Source organism: Cyprinodon variegatus, unplaced genomic scaffold (assembly GCF_000732505.1).
Source record: "Cyprinodon variegatus isolate N-32 unplaced genomic scaffold, C_variegatus-1.0 Scaffold168, whole genome shotgun sequence".
Classification (NCBI taxonomy): Eukaryota; Metazoa; Chordata; class Actinopteri; order Cyprinodontiformes; family Cyprinodontidae; genus Cyprinodon; species Cyprinodon variegatus.
This window is the reverse complement of record NW_015150621.1, coordinates 483599-503888: the sequence shown is the minus strand read 5'-3', so window position 1 is coordinate 503888 and position 20290 is coordinate 483599. Positions and strand designations below refer to the sequence as shown.

General features: G+C 36.8%; 1 protein-coding gene across 1 annotated transcript in view; it reads left to right on the top strand.

Moving 5' to 3' along the window:
- Positions 1-5247: 5247 nt before the first annotated feature.
- The window catches only part of veph1 (ventricular zone expressed PH domain containing 1), a 106407-nt gene continuing 91364 nt past the window's right edge, over positions 5248-20290 (top strand). Inside the window, exon 1 of the mRNA XM_015378278.1 lies at positions 5248-5376. The gene's annotated coding sequence lies outside the window, so the exon portion shown is untranslated. The remainder of the gene's footprint in view (positions 5377-20290) is intronic.

The window sequence follows — 20290 nt, the reverse complement described above, 5'->3', positions numbered from 1 at the left end:
ATTAAATTAATTGTTTTTTGTGCATTATATAATTTGCAACTTCCACCAATTCTTTAGAATTTATGAATAGTGCATAAAGAAAAAAAAAGTGTATTCTGAAAATGTATTTATAGATAAAATAACAGTGGTAGTTAATATTTTGTGTTGAAGAAACGTGTCGGCTCAGCCTTTGCTCACTGTTTGAAAGAATTCCATTTAGTTTAGGAAATTTGATTCACAATCATCACTGCCTCTACAATGTTTGTCCAGAGGTTTGTCTGGCACTGACAGTCCACAGAGACCATCCCTTCTAGTGACTAATAGCTGCTTTTGAGCCAACTCTTTTCCTCAACACAACGGCCCCATTGTCTTCACTGCCTGACAAGTATTGTAAAAACAAATTTCACTCATGCTCTTTATGTTGTTTTGCAGGACCTGCAGCTTTCTCAGCCATCACCAAGAGCAAACAAGTGTTCTAGAATAGAAACCATGTCATGCAGAAAGATGGTAGAAAGATTTGGAGAACTGTTGGAAAAATGAGAAGCACTCAAAAACACAGAGGAGTGAAGGTGCCCACTGGCCCTTATCGAAAACAACAGCAGTGTGGTTGGTGGGTTTTTGATAAGCGCCATGTTAGCAGTTACCGAGGGCGACAATAGAAAGGATGGGTACATGAGCAAAAGATGAAAACACTGTCAAATAAAGGAAGTCTAGCTGCAATATTTTGAGTGTGATAATTTAATAACTTTTTAGGAATATTTTTAGTTTTTACAATTAAGTTATCGATTTTATGGTCTCAATAAATAGTGAATAATGAGCAAAAAAATATGCTGTGGCTGTGCAATCAAAAGTAAATATTCTACCCATTTTTAATGCATCGTTTACTATAGTCTTATAAACACTTTAGATACTTTCAAATAGAAAAGTTTAACTATTTTCTACCAAAAAGTTATTGACTTCAACCATTTAAAAATCTAAAATGTGGTTCTTAGACTTTATCTATTAACAATTTAGCTCCCAGAGGATCCCGGTTTGCTTTTCAAAGCTAAATTTCTTTCACTTTATTATTTTTGCATAGGAAAAAACAAATGGTGTAAAAGGGAAACATCGCCACCTACTGACCACAGTCCTAGACTCCTGTGCTCATTCATTCATTGTTTTCTGTTTAAAACAACATATTTCTGCAGTTCCCTATACCATCTTTTCCTTCTATAATGTGCCTTTAATTTCCCTTGCAACATTTCTACACGTTGTGTTTTTTTAGCACTGCGCTGTATAGTCATTACCTGATTTCTTCTAGCGCTTTTTAGCATCTGTTGTGATAAAGAATAAAGGCTGCAGGGAAGTTGTTTACAAGTAGGAGCAGCTGAGTATGGAGGAGGCACGGCTTTGCATTTTCAGAACAGATGGTTTATTCTTTAATGTCAAGAAAAAATCTCAGAAACACACTATTAACTGAAGACTTTAATTTACATTAATTACAGACATAAATTTACATATACTTATTAGGATTGTGTTTTCTCATTCTCATTGTTTCTACTGATATTGAGTTTATTTTCACCACTTCAGTTGCTGAATGGGCTACAAACGCAACATGCAAAACCACTCACAGCAATGTCTTGAGATTAAGCCTCTCTGTCAAGCTTTTTATTTTCTATTACTCTTTTTACCACAAAAGATGATATCCTGAACAGATTGTGTGCAGCTTTCCCACTTACTCCTGAGTTAATAAAGAACCCCATGAATTGGTGAATTCCCCATAGAGCCCCAGCCTTTGACCTCAGAAATCTGTAATGAGGGGTCCACAGAAAGCTGAGGTATACTATGAACTATGGCTTCTGTGTGAAAAAAAAAATGTCATTACCAGGACAGCAATGTTTGATCAATCAAAAAAACTTAAATCAAATCACTTTGTGTGACTATGTTGTATATTAAATCTATTTGCACCTCAGACATGGACAAGAACATAACTCACCAGCAGGTGAAATTAATGCTTCACGACAAGGTCTATAAAAGACATCTAACATTGCTGAATATCTGCCTTTTTGCCTGAGCCCAGTCTCATCAAAATAAAGACAATGGGAAATGGAAAAATCATGTTCATGGTAGGTTTTTTGCCCTCTGTTTAAAGCTACAGTGTGTAACTTTTAGCGACATCTAGCGGTCAGACTGCAGCAACATGAACATCTCCCCCCCACCGCTTCTCCCCCCCAACAGTACGGCGAGCGTTACAGGACAAAATGTCTTCCACGACGTCCGCATCACCTACCTTCTCAAGTGATGAGGTTTGTTTACATAGATAATTTTACAGATAGTATTTCATTAGTCTGTGTAGGGTATAGATTTCATGTAGACTTAAGATAATAAATATACCAGTTATTTTTTCTACATCGTTGTGACGTTTGGCTGTGAAGTTTGTTGGCTCTGCGCTGCCGTAGCGCAAAGATGTCTGCCTCCATGGCTGCGAGACCCGCTCCTATGTAATTATAAATAACGAATTCTAAGGCAACGCAAATATTAAGGTTAAGAGGCTGAGCTCATAGATGATGATAAAATAACATAGTTATGTATAACATATTACATTTCTGACTGTATATCCCTGTAATTATTACACACTGTAGCTTTAAGTTTATTTCTAGTTTATTTGTTATTCTGTGTCTTTGTAGTCATTTTCTGTCAGTTATTGTATTTCTTGAGTCACTCTCTGCTGCCCCCTTGTGCCTGGTTTCTTTATTCTTGGCTTCCTTCTAGTTAGTTCTATTCACCCTGCTCCATATCAGCTAACTAGCCCATTTTTTGTTCTGTTCACCATATATGCGCCACCTCTGCAGTTCCTCAATGCTGGTTTCTGGTTGTTTTGTTGCTTCCTTGTCTCTTTGCTCCCTAGGAAAGGCAAGGCAAATTTATTCATATAGCAAAATTCAGTACAAAGACAATGCAAAGTGCTTTACATGATTAAAATATAGGAAAATAAAATAGAATCAAAGCAAGTGGGAAAAAATAAATAAAATAAAGTAATTATAAAATAAAAAAAAAAATGCAGAAACAAAAAAGAACATTAAAACAGTTGGACAAAAAAAAAATAAAAAGGTTGAACTAATGATATTTCAGTTCAACTGTTTAACTAGAACAGTCGAAGGCAACCCTAAACAAATGTGTTTTTAGTCTGGATTTAAAGGAATTCAGGTTTTCTGCACTTTAACAGTTTTCTGGAAGTTTGTTCCAGATAAGTGGAGCATAGGAACTAAATGCTGCTTCTCCGTGTTTAGTTCTGGTTCTAGGTATGCAGAGCAGGCTGGAGCCAGAAGACCTGAGTGGTCTGGAGGGTTGATACACTGATAGCAAGTCTGTGATGTTTTTAGGTGCTAAGCCATTCAGAGATTTATAGACTAACAGAAGTATTTTAAAGTCTATTCTCTGAGATACAGGGAGCCAGTGTAAGGACTTTAGAACTGGGGTGATGTGCTCTGCTTTCTTAGTCTTATTGAAGACTAAGGTGTGTTGTGTTTTTTCGGTTTTCAGTATTTTTGTATTTTCCTGGATTTTTGCCTCAGTTGCCTGTGATTCCTAAATTAAATCAGCAAAACTCACCTCTACCTGCTCATCTCTGCATCTGGGTTCCCAAAACCTCCACCCAATCTCAACAGTTCATGCTCTCTCTTTTGGTCTTTTTACACAATTATAGTGAGATGTAAGACTCTTAATAAATCCCTTTTTATTCTAAAAAGCATCTCGAAAACAAATCCAGCTTTACGATATTCCTAAGGGTCTGTTGGTGCATTGAAATATCTGTTCAGCTAGTGGAGGTTTTCGTGTGATTGGTGCTTTAGATAAGCCCATTCTTCTGCCATCAGCCAACCAATTAAAATGTACGATTTCTTTCTGCAATTCTGGGAAGCTGTCCATATGGTCTATATCACAAACCTCCCCTCGTAAATTAACATTATCTATTAAAACACATTATCCTATTCAAGCAAAATATTCCGGCCATTAACATCAACCCTTTGAATCTTCTTTTTCTCAACCTATTAAAAAATAAAACCTGTATCATCTTAATGTCAGGTATTTTTTTTACCTTCACCATTCTTTATTATGATCCTTTTCCACTTTACAACAACAACAACCCCTTTTCTCTCTTTATTTTTCCATTTGTTCATTTATTTTGATCCTGCACTGGTCTGAGATTCATATTCATCAAAGCGCCTCGTATTGTTTAATTTAAGATAAAGAAGCTTCTTAGATTAATTTCTTTATTTGCTCTTTTTCTTTCTTACTGACCACATAGCTACTTTTCACAAGAGAGAGACTGCCCTTGGGCCCAATGACATTGTGCCTCTTCCCCTTTATAGTTGCTGCGATCGATTGTTACTGAAACCCTATTTTATGCCATCTTTTATGCTATATGGACATAATTGTCAGTAATTCTTTGAGGAAGACAATAGTAAAAGTAGTATTCCAAGAAATACTACAATATTAGTTTATAACCAATTGTTTTCTTTTTTTATTTAAATAAATTAAACTAAAGAAAGCATAGCATCTATATTTTACTCAAGCTGTAACTGTTATTTTAAGTATATTTCAGGAGTTTGTGAATAGCTAAAATGGTCAGAGTTAGGTGGCCTATTATGAAACATAATGAGTAGGCTCATGTGTTTATGCCTGTTTTCTTTTTTTTTTTTTTATCAGGACAGCAATGTTTGATCAATCTAAAAACCTTAAATCAAATCACTTTGCATTAAGTGTTGAACAGATGATGATTATTGGAAGAAATAGTGCTAGCATATTTATATTTTTAGGTTAAAATGTGACTATGTTGTATATTAAATCTATTTGCACCTCAGACATGGACAAGAACACAACTCTCCAGCAGGTGAAATCAAGGCTTCAGGACAACCACCTTTTTTTAAACTTAATTTTAGGAGTTTCTGATCAGCTAAAATGGTCAGATTTAAGTGGCATATTAAAAAACATAATGATGAGTAAGCAGATATGTTAATGCCTGTTTTTTGTGTGCTAAAACAGGCAAAAATGGAAGAGTAACTTTAATTTTTTAAGAAAATACTTTTATCTGGTGATTATCATGCTATTTATTTGTTGACAGGAAAGCATGTCTGTTTGAAATCAACAAATCTAAACCAAAAAGTTGATTGATTCAGGTTAAAATCCTCCCACTTGGCTCATCGGTTCTGTCCGTCTCCACTTGTTGCGCGCCTTTCTCCAGTCAGCCGCATGATGGCGCCATTTCCCGTGCCAGAACAGACATGAAAGCTACCCTATGAGGTGAATCCAAATCCTCTCAATAATGATATCTTTTTGTGCGCCGCTGCGTGGCACCGCTTGAAGGACCGAAGACGCGCATTCGCCTTTGGAGCGCTTCCGACGTCCCGGATGGAGACGGTAAGCTGTCTGCAGGTGATCCAAACTGATGCAGGTTAAGCTTCTGCTCTTGGATCGCATTTTGGGAAGAAACAAGATCGTGCTGAGGGAAATGGATGTGCACAGGCTGTACCGGCCGTTTGGAAAGTTGAGAGGAGGAGAAATGAACAAGCAGCGCACAGATCAGTCCGTTGGTATCAATTTGTGCGTCAGATAGTTTCTGTTTGGCTGTTTATGGATGCAGGGAGATGAAAGAGAGAGAGAGGAGTTGAGTGAGCCGAGGAGCAAACACTTGATCATTATTGATAAGGTGAAGCAAAAAGAGGTAAAGTATTGATGATTCTGGTGGGAGCATTTTGATATTCTAATACTATACTGACTCCCCCTGTGCACTGACTCCTCTGTGCTTCTCTGTGAATACAGAGGAATGTTTCTTAGAGCTCTAAAGGCAAGTTCAGTTGCATTGCATACATTAACTGTGGAGATTTCCCTCTGTTCCTGCTCTGTCCAAATGAAAGTGGATGCTACTCCCCACTGCACGTGAATCCATTGAGGTGGAGAGTTGGGTGAGGAAGAGGAAGATGCAGAAGAGTAAGACAGGAGGACTCCTCAAGGTCACAGACGACCACAGACAGAGAGACAGATGGATGTTGATTAGGCTGGATTATTTCTGCAGCACAGATGTTGGATCCTGTTATCCACTTGCATTGTTCATTATGGTGCCAATGACATTCAAAGCATTCTTCATTCATTCATTAATTCATGTTTTTGTTTATCTTTTCTGTCAAATCCATGGTGATACTCTCTCCTGTCCTCCCTCCCAAAATGAGGGGAGTTCATGAAGTTCTTATTGTCAGGTATCTGGGTGTGGAGAAGCATTTGACCTCTTATATAATCATAGATTTCTTTTCCTGCTTCAAGATTTCAATTATCAGAGGTTAAATGATATAAAATGAATCAGACTAAATTGAACCATCCGAATCAGTCTGGCTCCATGTTAAACAGTGTTTGGGCCAACATTGTTTGAGATACTTCTTGGAAAACCTGGTTTAAAGTGTTCGTGCCAGCTGATTTTGTTTATTTATTTAGTTTTTTTAATTGCTCTTCTTGGGATTTTTATTAATTTTATTTTGCTTGTTTGATTTTGCTCTGCCAGTTTAGAAACTCAGAGTTCCAGTTTTGTCTTGACAGTCCACAGAATACCTCCCAGAAAACTTGTGAGAGCACCTTCATCAGGAAGTAGCGTTAATAATACAGTGAGAAAAATTATTCCAATGTCTTTTCTCTCCCGATAAAATTGTGCTCTGTTTCAGATATTGCTGTCTTGAGTTGTGTAATACATCTTTGCACCGTGTAAATACCTGGTGTTTAAAGCTGATCTCTGTCATTTGATGTGAAATCCAAATCTTTTTGGTCTGTCGGGGAAAAAAGACATCAGCTAATGCTTGAACACTTTAGAAATGCATTGTGATAGTATGACCTGATACTATTCTATAGTGGAAAAACAGTACACATATGCACATGTATAAGAAATTTAAGAAACAAATATATAATAATTGTTTATTTTATTCTAATTACTCAAAAAAATATTAGATAGAAACCTTCACGGAAAGCCTTTTTTTGGTCTCCTTCATCCCTAGCTCCTTTCTAAACACCTGACTTCACACCTGCTCCCAATCAGCTCGTTAGTCCTCTCTTTGTTTCAGTCTCCCATTAATACTCCCCTGGTGCAGTTCCTAAGTGCAGGTTCCTCGTCTAACTCCGTCTTCCGGTGTCTTACCCCGTCGTGATTGTTTTCCCCTGAAGTTTCATTGCTTCTGGTTTGTTTTACTTTTTTTCATGTTTGATTTTTTAGATTCCTGCCTCAGTTGTTTGTTTGTTTCATTAAAACTACAAAAACTCACCTCTGCATTTGGGTCCTCAAACCTCAACCAAACCTTGACAACAACAACAACAGCAATATTTATAATTTAACTTTATTGATCTCACAATGGAGAAATGTACCTCTGCATGTAATCCATCCCCTTGGGGAGCAGTGGGCTGCCATCGTGTGGCGCCCGGGGAGCAGTGTGGGGATAAGGGTCTTGCTCAGACGCTCAGAGTGTCAATCTGTGGGAGTGGGGCTCAAACTCAGAACCTCAGGATTCCCAGCTCTATGCCCGAACCACGAGCCGGCCACTACCCAAATGAGGTATGAGCCCATAATGGTTTGATTTAGGCTAAGGGTCAAAGTTAGGCTTCAAAAATGGGTTAGAAATTAATGGAAGTCAATGGAAAGTCCCCACAAGGATGGTGTGAAACATGTGTCCAAGCTCTATGCCCTTAACTTTATTGTAATTTTGTTTGCACACGATGTATACAACTTGTGCACGGGGTGTTATGTTTTTTTGCATGTGGCTCATGGCAATATATAGAAATTCCAATACCATAAGATAAAAATACAATATTAAGTACAACACTGATATCAATGTATCAAATTGCAAGGAGAAACTGTTTTTAAAAGTGTTCAAATACATATTCAACCGTGTTGACACTGCGAAAATCAAAATAACTGTACAAAAAGGTTTTGAATGAAAATGGATTTTTAAATTTCAACCACGTTGACAGTGGAAAGAGACCGTGCAACATGGCAGTAGTAGTTTTGCTATGAAGTTTTAAATTTAAATAGGTTTTTTAACCCGTGTGTTGATATCAGACACCGCAGTACAGTTAAAATTATCTCCAACAATCTACTGGGTTTCAATTTTATTATTCTAACGCTGATTACATCATCCCACACTGCAAAAACTATCTAAACATTAGTAAAAATGTCTTAAGGTAAGTGTATTAACCCTTAACTTGAGCAGATAAATAAGATGATTTGCCAATGGAGTGAGTATTTTTACTCTTAAAATAAGGTAATTAGATATTATGCACTTGATATAAGACAATGCAATTGTTTTTTCTCATTGTAAATTGTCTTGTTCCATTGGCAAAGCGTCTCACTTACATCTGTAATTCAAGACAAAATGCACTTATTTTAAGAAAAAATGACTTACGGTATTTAGATTAAATTTTTTGCAATGCACAGAGCACACACAGCAGCTAGTGATGAGTTATATCTCTATTCATTTCTTACCTTTTTCTTTAACAATGTTTAAATGCCTTTTCTCACACGGCTATGTATACAGTTAAATCATTCAAAAGCAACATATTGGATATCAGATGATGCACTCAGTCAGCCCATGTATAATTTCGGATTGGATTCGGAAAAAAAAAACAGATTAGTGCATATATATTTACAGACATTTACTTTTTCCAAGAGTTGTTGATCTGATTGTTATTTTGGCTCTTTTCTTTGTCCCTTTCATGTGTCTTACAGAAACAAAGATTCGAATGACGACATGTGATCACAATGTGCACAGATATTTTACCTGCTCTGAAACTGTTTGCTCCTACTCTCATACTTATTTTACATTTTTTTTTCACATTATTCTGTTAACAGGCTGCTGTTTGTATTCCTTATATTCAACTAACATTTCTTTTTTTTTCACCTGATTATATGTCTTTCATAATAACTTCATAGTATTTTATTCCTCTTCTAGAAATTGTTTTTCCCTTCTCTGTGCAATTTCCTTTTCTTTATTTTTTTTTCTTTCCTTTTCTTTATTTTTTTTTCCATTATTTTGTCTTTTATGTAGGTTTTATTACTTCTGACTAAGTGTTTTTTTCCACTGTCACATCCCAATTTCCCCACTGTGGGACAATAAAGACATAATTTAGATTATAATCCTAATTATGTAAACCATTGAAGAGAGAGATGCACATTTCTGATTTTCATTACACTTTGAGGATTAAAGGTCACTAAAAAATGTCTCATCTTGGACACACATTAGGCAAGAGCAGATTTTATCTGAAAGCACTTTGAGGTCCTGATGTTTGTACAAAGAGATAATCGCTTTAATCAGTCCGTACTCAGATTCCAAGCCTGGGAAAAAAGCTGCTTCCTTTAAGATTTAGTGTTTACGCTACGGGCCACAGCGGAAGGTGTAATGAATAATTAATGGTTGTGAGATTATGTGTGAAGGTTAGCTGGCTAAGTGTAGGAGTTTATGAATAGAACCAACCAGAAAATATCCTATCATAGAAATATTCTCAGCGGGACAAAATGAAACAGAAAAATGACAAAACATTTCTTTTAGTATTTCCTCCTTAGGTTTGAAACTGTTCTGTAGTGAGTGAGACAGATTAAGCAGCCAAGACACAAAATGAAAACAAACCTACTGTATTTTTCAGGCTTTAATAGAATAAAATGGTATTTGGTTCAATCTTTTGTTTCAGTCTCATTCCACTTTTGAGAGCAGCAAAGCTAGAAGCAAAATAGGTATTTGAATAATCATCACTTAAAGCTGATATTTTTTTTTGTTTAATTAAGGACAGTGTGTTGTACGTTTGTGCCTGTATTCTGGCTACAGGGTTCAGGAATTGGTTGCTGATTTGAAAATATTTTGTTACGTTTTACTTTTGAACTTCCAGGACCAAATTTGCTGTATAACAGTTTATCTTGAAGAACTATGAAAAGATAAAAACAGCAACATAATATCTGGCCCTATTCCTTTTGTTTTTTTTAGGTATAAATTTAGTCTTAGAGCGAATACACTGACACAATTCACTGCCGGATTCAATAAATCAGAATGTTTCTGAAAGGCTCATTTATTTCAGTGACCCTGTTCAGTACCTGAATCAAATCATACAGATTGATAAAAAAAAAAAAAAAACAGTTGTTTTCAAGACTTTATTTTAATTTAATTGTGATGTTTTCCTGCTTACATTTAAATGAAACACAGCATTTAGGATTATAACATTAAATCAGGTGGATTAATAAAAGTTTTCATTACAAGCATGGACTGTCAGTGCTAAGAACAGGGGTCTGTCAGATAATTCAAAAGTGTTATTTAAAGATGACGAATCTGCAGTAACAGCAGGTAGGATGTCTAAGACAGGAACCTCTGCAGGAGTAAAACTCAGGTTAGTGACCACGTTAATATGACGGAGGATGATTATGAACGTGGGAGTAATTAACCTGGTTCTTTAGTTTAGTCCATGCCAAGAGAACAAGGTTTATTCAAGCCGGTTGGCTGTTAACAAGACGCGGCGGGCGCTGCCCAGATAATCCCAGATGCCGTAGTTCCAGAGGACAAAGAAAAAGTGGTAGATCAGATCCGAGCAGACAAAGGAAGTGAGGATAACCCAGAAGCCAAAGCAGGGTTGAAAAATTGCTCAGGAATCAGGACATGGACATTAGAAGTCCAAAGAGATTAAAGAGAGAAATCCAGGTCGGTGACAGGAAGCAGTTTCAAGTTCAGTAAACAGGCAGAATCCAGCAATAACTTGTGCAATGAATAAAGTGCAATTACTATTTGATACCCTGTGCATTAACCTGTTTCTCTACATTTGTCACCAAGTGCAATAACTATATATATATATAAAAATATAAATATCCCCCTATATAAATACCAATGAGTAACCCTGTATAATAATCCTACTATTAGAAAAAAGCTTTCATATTTTGACACACTGTATATACTTTATATATCCATGCACCTTTTTCTTCCTTTTGGTACATTCTTCTTTGACTATTTGTGCGGATGTAATGAGAACATTTCTCCACTGTGAGATCAATAAAATCACTCAATCAATCAATTAGCAGGAGTCCAAAGAAAGGTCAGGCAAACAGATCATACGGGAACAGGCACGCTCAATTGTTGAGATGGAGAACAGGTCAGGATCACATAATTAGAAACACTAAGGTAACGCTGGAAGACTCTCACCACTTGCTCGAGAATAATCCTGCCTTGATGACTGGTTAGAGGGCTGGTTAAATAGAATCAGGAACAGGTGGATCAGATAAATGGTACTGAGAATCTGGGTGGAGTTAGACAGGTGAATGAAATGAGCAATTAAGCCAGTCCTCAGCACCAAGATCATGACATGGACTTAATTCAGTATTCATTTCAGGTAAATTCTGTTTATTTATATGATGCCAATTCAGAACATATGTGGGCTGGTCCTTAAATAACATCTTTGTTAAAAAAAGGTAATGGTAAACTAGCTCCTTAAGTGGCTTTGTCTAAGAAAAAAACTGTTGAGCAGATGAGCTCTAAGCCAGTTTGTTGGTCACAGTAAAAGCTGAGCCCACACCTGTCTTTGAGAGAAACAACACTAAGCACTCAAAAACAGACCCAAATCTGTCAACCTAAAAGAGGAAGAGTCTAGGATAGTGTCATTGCTAAACAGTGCCAGGACAGATGAAGCTACAATGATGAGAAAAAGCAGAGAGAACATAAAGTAAGAAGTTGAACTAACAAATAAGTTGGAAGCTCTAAATGGAGCCAGGGAACCAGCTACTCATGAATAAATGTGTTCTTTTTCAGGTAGACTATGTTGTCTACTGCAACGTGTTGTGAGGAAGTAACCCCATCAACAAAATCATTAACTTTGTGAAGTGGAATCAGTTAAATGATTACATTCTGCAATGTACTTCTGTGATACAGTGGAGATAAAAAGGAAACAGATTCTTTCAAATGTATTCAGACAGAGACGTCAGATGAAGGAGTTTGATCTGCAACCAGAGGGTGGTCGGTTCAACCACCAGCTCCGGCTTTCAATGTTGTTGTGTCCTTGAGCAAGTCACTTCACCTGCAGTGCCTACTGATGGTGGTTGAAAGGACTGGTGGTGCCAGTGTACGGCAGCCGCGCTTCTGTCAGAGAGCCCCAGGGCAGCTGTGGCTACAATTTAGCTTGTCACTATCAGCGTGTGAGTGAATGACTGAATGTAGTGTAAAGTGCTTTTGATGTCATCTGACTTGAAAAAGCTTTATATACCTACAGGCCATTTAGCCTTTAACATTGCTGCTTTATGTTATTTAATATGTGAAATTAAAACCCTCTTTGGGGGGATTAGAATTTATGTAGAATACATCTGAATGTGTGAAATAATGTTATTTCTTCATAATCAATGCCATATGTCTGCTCAAGGTCCAAAGTAGGAAGAAGAGAATGATTGGGTCTATGCATATTCTTAAAAAAAAACCAATACATTTTAAAATAGCAATAAAGGCTTCATCACCTTCAGAGTGGGAAGGAATGTTTCTCTTAAAATCACTACTTTTAACCTTGTTGAGCAATTTTGCGTAGACTGCGTTTGACCTAAATAATCAATTCAGTTTCAATTCAGTTTAATGTTTATAGTTCCAACTCACAACACATGTCATTTCAAGGCATTTTACAGAGACAATTCAACCAGATCATACAGTCGGGTTGATTCAATGTCTTCTGTCTAAGGAAAATCAGATGATTGCACTGACTTACTGACTAAAGAGCAATCCCTCACACCAAGTATGCTTGTAGGGACAGTGAAGAGGAAAAACTCCCATTTAGAAGGAAGAAACCTCCAATAGAACCAGAACCAGGCTCAGTGTGAGCGGCTATCTATCAAGGCCGGCTGGTATCTGTCCTTGAAATCTCTTGCATAGGGTAATCTGGCTTTTCTTTTTATTTAGAAATTAATGACTTTTTCCTATACAAGATGCCTTTTATGCCTATTTTCTTCCAGGACTTATTTTTTGTAGACAAGGTGATCCACTTCATAGTTTTTGTTAACATTTTCACAAGGTTTCGGCTTTATTTTAGAATTAAGTCCCACAGTTTGCACCAAAACACGTTTGTCTTTGTGACACTTCCTAAATGGTGCAATTGCTGAATATTCCAATACTGTTTCTAGAACTGATAAAACCTGATAAAACCCTCAGACCTCTGTAGGTTGTACCAAATGATGATCAAGACTTGTGTGGTTTGAGTAAATTGATTTTACAAAGTGCTTTGAGATTACATGTGTTGTGAATTGGCGTTATACAAAAAAAATATATTATATTCATTCATTATGCTGGCAACAGTACGTAGAAATAGCTTTGGTTATCCTAAGTAAAAAGAAAAATGTCAATCTGCATTTGAAAATACAGTAGGGGGAGCAGGAATGCTAGTTGCACAGGGGGAAGTTACTTCTGTCATTTTGGAAGTAATTTTCTGGACCAAAGGTAACATTTGTTTTGTACTTTTGCACTAGCAGCTACACTCTAAGTTGAAATATGGCTCTTAAGGCAAACAAGCAAATATTGGTAAAGCTAAGTAAGCAGATAAGATAAACAATGGCTGACTATGGTGGGTTATAACAACCCCAAAAGTGTTACATCTGTCTCTGTTATCTATTAAAAACTTAAATATATATATAAATATATAAATATATATATATATATATATATATATATATATATATTGGTTTATTTCAGATAAATACTGTATGTTGTAATTTAGCTAAAGAATGAACAAAGAAAACTGATACTGCTGATTTTTTTTTCATGTAGACTCTGCCGCACATGCCTTAACTCTGATGGTGAACTTGAAGAGACTTAAATGTAGTCATAAATTTAAGCAGACAGTGTTCTAGGTTGTTATATTTCTGTAATACACTATACAATATTGCTAAAATATTCTATAGTGTATAACAAAAATGTGTTAAATGTTTGTGTGAGCTTTATCCACAGAGCAGTTTGAATGAGTGTTTTTATCTTCAGCTCCATGCTCATGTTCACTTACACCCCCTTACCACTGTAGTCTGGGGCAGAGTAATCATTATCCAATTGATAGTTTAATTTCCAGCAGCACCATTCATCACAATGTCTATGAGAATAAACATCTCTCCAAGAGGATAAATACGGACAATAACCATAAGATGCTCATCAGTTCAATATCATTAAAAATTGCGTATATTTAGAGAGATGTATTGAAATGTGGCTGTAGGAGATTATTAGAAAGAATTTCTAAAGCACTGGAGCATTAGTCTATATGAATGTGCATCATTAAACATTCAGAACTACATGTGTGGCTTTAATTGGTGTTGGTCAAATCAAGCCAACACTGTTTGCTCACATCAAAAAGGAAGATATAATTTCTCCTCAAGTTATTTTCCTTGTCTCTCCATGTTTTTCTTCCTGTCAATCTTTCCATCTTTGGCCTTTTACAGTAGCTATTTTCTGCAAAGCCTACCCCCTGTAGTGCTCTGTCTTTGCTCTGCAGCTGCATAACACCAAAGCATTAATTATGGAGAACTTTCACTCTCTCTCGCACACACTCATAGACACACAGTAATACAATAGTCCTAGTGTGTTGCATTGCAAAACCTTGAGGGTATATCTTTCAGTTCCGATTTTTTTTCTCTGCTGGAGTGAGAATCTGTTTCCAAGGACCTGTTTTTTTTTTTCTTTACACTTTTCTATCTTGCTTATTCATGAAATTCAAGGCAGGATTTATTTAAATGACTGCCCCAGTTATAGAACAACTATTTACCCATACAGATTTAATTTATAGGATTCATAAAGATCAAATGTTTCTGCACTGGACTTAAAAAAAGGCTATTGGGTGTTAGTCATTTTTGCCTTACACACTTTTGCTGTTTTTGTCATTCTGTACTACAATATTTTTGGTACACAAGTCTACATATGGTCATTCGTTTGTGATCATGTTTTAGTTTTCTTGTGGACATTTCTAACAAACAATATTTAAAGAAATTAAATTCCTTAAACTCTAATGAAAGTGAATTTTTATTTTTTTTTTTTGCCAAACGGGGATCAAAATTTCTATTAGAGTTAGTGTAGTGTAAAATATGTAGAAATTACAATGACATTTAATACAGATGAGTTAACAATGTCAGAACGAAGCCAGACATTTGTATAAGTGTAAAGACACGTACTTCTTTTTCATTGTATCAAATTTTTTTCTTTTTGAGGCCAGTTCCTAAAAGGATGTATCCATTTTATTGGCATTTGACAGAATTACCTTGTTTCCTCAGACTTGCAATGTTCCAACTTTTTCCTCTAATATGGTCAAATGTCCATCAGATGACAGAGCCAGTTTCCACATAGTTTGTCATTTCGCACATTTGCAGACTGTAATATCCAGAATTAACGTCTTCTTGCTCTCTGAGTGCCCATCTAGCCATTGTGGTCCAGGACTCATTTCACTGTGATTTAACTACTGTATCTCTTACTAGCTTCAGCTTACGTCTTTACAAGCTTTGGTTCTGGGGCTGATATTCAAATTCTACATTTATCTCAAGAGCAACAAACCCATCTCCTTTCTGAACATTCTGATAAAATAACATTAGTATCTGATTAGATCTGTGAAGGTTACAATATTTTAGTAGTTCCCAAGTATGAACCCAACTTGTGCAAATGCTCCCTGCTGAGCAAAAATTGGTTGAAAAAACATTGAAAAGATAACGTCTAGTGAGGGGTAAAAAGCTATAACTTTCAGGTTGTTGAAAATTGGGTTTTCATCGTCTTCTCGTCTATTTTTGGACTAAAGCGGGAAAATCAAACCGACCAAACACAGCCCAATTTTTCAGAACTAAATCAAGACTAAGACTGAGCGACCAAATTTAACCTAAAAATCAATTAGGTCTGGCATTTGGGGGGTTAGTTCTTTTTCTGGATATTTTACCAGATTTCTTTTTCTCTTTTTGTAATTTCATGAAGAAGTGTAGGCTTAACATACATATAGATCTGTAGCTGTATGGGCTGGATGGGTGGGTGTTTTGTCTGTTGTTAGTGGTAAAGTGCTAACACTAGCCATGCTAGTTAGAGCAGCAAGGAAGAAGTGGCTGTAGTTGCCCCAGGGGCAGATTTACTATTAGACAATACTAGGCAGTTGCCTAGGGCCCCAAGTTTCTGGGGGCCCCATAAAACTCTGTTTACATGTATGTTTAATACAACTACTCCTTATTTGTGCACATTAATTATGTTTTTTATAAAAATCCTTTCGCTAAAATTCCATCAGAACGCTTATTCAGTGTCCACCACATTGGATCAGTTCATTTGCTACACATGTTCAGAAAGCTCCAAACAGACACAATTTAAAAACAAACAATGCAAAGAGCAGTGTTGCGAACTTAGCGCTTTTGTCACTACATTTAGCAGTTATTCAGACCCCTCTAGCACTGTTATTTCAAAAAAGCTCTTTGTGCCACATCTAGGGACTTTTTCCTGCTTCTGGAGACTTTGCCAGCAAACATATAAAAGCACCAAACTCTGCACTCCAGAGCAAGTAGATAACCCCAGTAACCCCGCCTCCTGCTCTCCTCTCTCTTGTCTGCTGTCATGATTCATGCAGCTATTATTTCATACAAATGAAAAATGGAAAACAAGCAGATCATGGCTTGCCTATGATGGAAAGAAGGACTGTGTTATTTACTTTTGCCCTCACCTTTTTTTGGAAACACAGGAAGGAGCAATCGGCTAAAGGAGCTTAGTGCTTGGAAGAAATCTTTCATTCCTTTTGAGACAACACGAAAAGTCAGCTGAGTACAAAACATAAAGAGAAAAACAACAAGAAAAGGGACAAGAAGAGAGGGACAAAACTTAGAACAAATACTGTATGTCTATTCTCTTAAAATTTCTGTATCTGTATAATGGGTCTATATAATGTGTTGTCTCTTCAGTTCAGAGGGCCCCATGCCGTTCTTTGCTTAGGGCCCCAAATTTCCTAAATATGCCCCTAGGTTGCACACAACTTTAGGTCCAGAACTGATTAAGGAGCTCTGTTTCTACGATAACTGTTATGTCAAACTAGGGCTTAGACACATATAGATCTAGCTTTTCTTTGATTATGTCCCTCGGTCTTTTAGGCTTGTAATTGTATTTTTTTGTGGGCGGCATGTGCATTTGTCAGTGCATGCTGCGGTCAAAGTTGAACGATGTTGAAGTATTACCAGGTGTGTGTGCGGGCTTGTGCAGTGCATTGCGTTTTGCTCTGTTCAGTGATAAACTAAGCCTTTTAATTTATGGGCTCTCGCTGCATCCTGTTTTAGAAGAGCTTAAACCTTTAAACTGTGAAAATACATTATCTGGGCTTTTCACAAAGAAATAGTGATCTTAACATGTACACACTGACTTTGTAATTAGTAATTCATCCATAAATAAAACAATTATCTACTGACTGTCTCCAATGGTCATTGTGGAAGACGAGGTACACACCGGACAGGTTGCCGGGGCAACACAGACAAAAACAGAACAGGCAGCAATCCTAAAACAAAAAACAAAAACATCTAAGAGGAATTTAGAAAGATAAATTAAAGTCCTGTTTTTGTTTCATGTGGAAGGAATCCAGAGTATGTGGACAGATCCAATTACGAAAATACAGAAGAACATGGAAACTCTGTAAAACAGCTTTTAATTGCCCTTTATTCTGTGATTTAGGGCTGGCTGTAGAAAAAAATGAGAGAGCTCTAACTTCCTTTAAAATTAACCCTTTAGACGTATATATGGTCTAACAAAGAGTTTACAAATATCATGTTTCACTGATTTGCTTTTAATCTTTAAAGAGCATCAACAGAATAAGATAACAGATTAAGGAATGAGGAGGCAGAACTGCTTCTTTGAATATGTGTGCAAGGCAGCGTTGTAGCAGCCATGTATTTACCAATAAAATTATACAGGATCATTTATTTATTTANAAAATCAATCATAAACTAGACTCTAGAATAACAGTTACAATTCTCTGTGCAAGCGGTTTTCAATAGTGATTTAAAATGCTGTAGCGGAATAAGAGTCCGTAATTGCAGGGAATATGTTTTGAATATTGTGCTAAGACCATGGTGCTGCATAGAAAAATGATGTTTTGCCATCATGTACAGAGGTGGGATCTTTGAAATAACCAGTTTAAGCTGCCTCTACTCTCATACAATCCTTTATTCATTGTTGTTTGTGTGTATTTTGGAATACTGAAAATAAAAGAGGAAATCAAAACCTGAGAACCATATTTCGTTTTACTTGGGGTGTTGTAATTAATGACTGCTTTAGAGAAAACTGTGGAATGCAGTTCTTTTTTCACGTGGTTCAGCCTTTCATTTAGCTCTTTTCAAAAGTATTCAAGTAAGTTGGTGTGTGTGTGTGTGTGATGTTTAGCAGACTGAGCAGGTGCACGTTACACAGAAAGACAGGGCCCACTGAGCAGAAAGAGAGGAGGATGGGGGACTGGAGTCGGACGGAAGGAGGGGTCTGTCTTCATAGGTCATACAAAAGAGTCAGTGTTTTCTCCCTCAGTGTGCTCAAAAAAGCCAAAAGTGGTGATGGTGTAGGAAAAAAAAAAAAAAGAAAAAAGAAGAGGGGCCCTTTGGCCACATTGTCCTCACATAGCTTGTAATTCTGTAGTGGCCTGACAAGAGATCACCCCCTGTCAACCCCCCTCATCTTGTCTGCTCTATCCAGGTCTCCTCTACAGGTTCACCTAAAATTCACTCGTTTTTTTTGCAGTATGTTGCTCATGTACTGTTAGGGGAAGCAACCAATGGTGAAAGTATACTGTAAATGATAAAAGAGACACACCATGCATTACATAACCATTTTCCACTTCTTTCAGGGGTCTGAATCTGCTCCTTTACGTGCAAATAATTGGACTTCAGGTTTGCAAATTGTTGTATGTTTTTTTTTTTTACCTTAAAGGGAATATTTCTTTGAAATAGATCTGCAGAAATTAAATGAGGTTGAATCTAATGTCCTCAAAAGTGGTGAAAAGTGATTCTGTGTGGGTTTGTGTGCGTGTATAAAGGGTACATTCCTAAGCTTGCTGAGCCGTAGCTGGGTGATTAATAGTAACTTGCTGATTGTTTAAGAACTGAAATTCCTCAGGGCCATTTTTTTTCTTCTGGTATAACATGTGCACACACAGGCACAGACACACCAACACGCCGGTGCTAAGTTACTCAGGTGCTCTGTGACATATTGAGAGCACTAGCTTGTATTGTACATAACCAGGCACTGTATCATACACTTTGTATGCACAACATCAAGGAGAACTCATGAAACACAGTGTTTGTTAGCATTCTGCAGTTTGGATCCAGACTTTCAGGGCACTGAAACACTAACCATCTCTTGTTTTCTCTTGCTCTGGTTCCAAGTCTGTTTTCTCTCTTTTACTCTTTATATCTGCATGTTTCTCTCATCTTTTAATTTTTAAAACCCTCTAAAAATCCGTAATGATGGTAGTCTGTGAGGTTCCTCGGAGCCTATAAGGGTACTGCAGATGAGAGTACACTGACTCCTCTCTGCTGCAGCATCCGCTGTGGGTTTCACTGCTAAAAAAAGTTCTAGAAAAGATTTGCTCAAATGGCCAGCGAGGTTTGTCTCATTTAGATAAGGACGTATAAAAGATAAAAGATGGGGGAGGCATACAACCAAGATGCTGATTTTTTTTCCACAGAAGAAGGAGAAGGAGAAATATCTTAATCTGAAAAGAGACTTTCCTATCAAAAAACTGCAAGTTGTATCTCCTGAATAGATGCCGCCTTTATGCCATGAGAAGAGAGAACATTGAGGCATTTTCTCAATTTGTAGTAAACTGTAGGTTATTATTTAAGGCAACATAGAGTTGGCGTCTAAAGTTCAGACTGTCCTGTTATTGAGGTTTAGGGAAATTAGGCTATAATGACCTGGCGGACATAGAGTATATTCACAATATGAGGAATGCAGCAGTACCATTGGGTAATCGCTTACATTAATTTATCCTCAGAATGTAGCTCTGAGAGAGAAATTCCTATTCTGTTATTTAGGGATACATCTGAGTAGGTGTTTTGCAGATGCTCTGCAAAGATTGCAAATGTTACGACGTGCAAATCAGTTTATTTCCCCTCATTTAAAACAAGCAAAAGAAAGATGAGGTTCAAAGCCATGTAGTTCGAAGTAATAAAGGTATTACATTTAAAAAATGTAATTATAATACTGAATAATTATCTGGTGTACTTCACATTGGTAGCCTCTCTCGGAGTGGTTTGAACATCAGAAAAAAAAAGAACACAACCATGCTTGGTTAGTTATTTTTTATTAAATCAAGGGGGGAAAGGTCC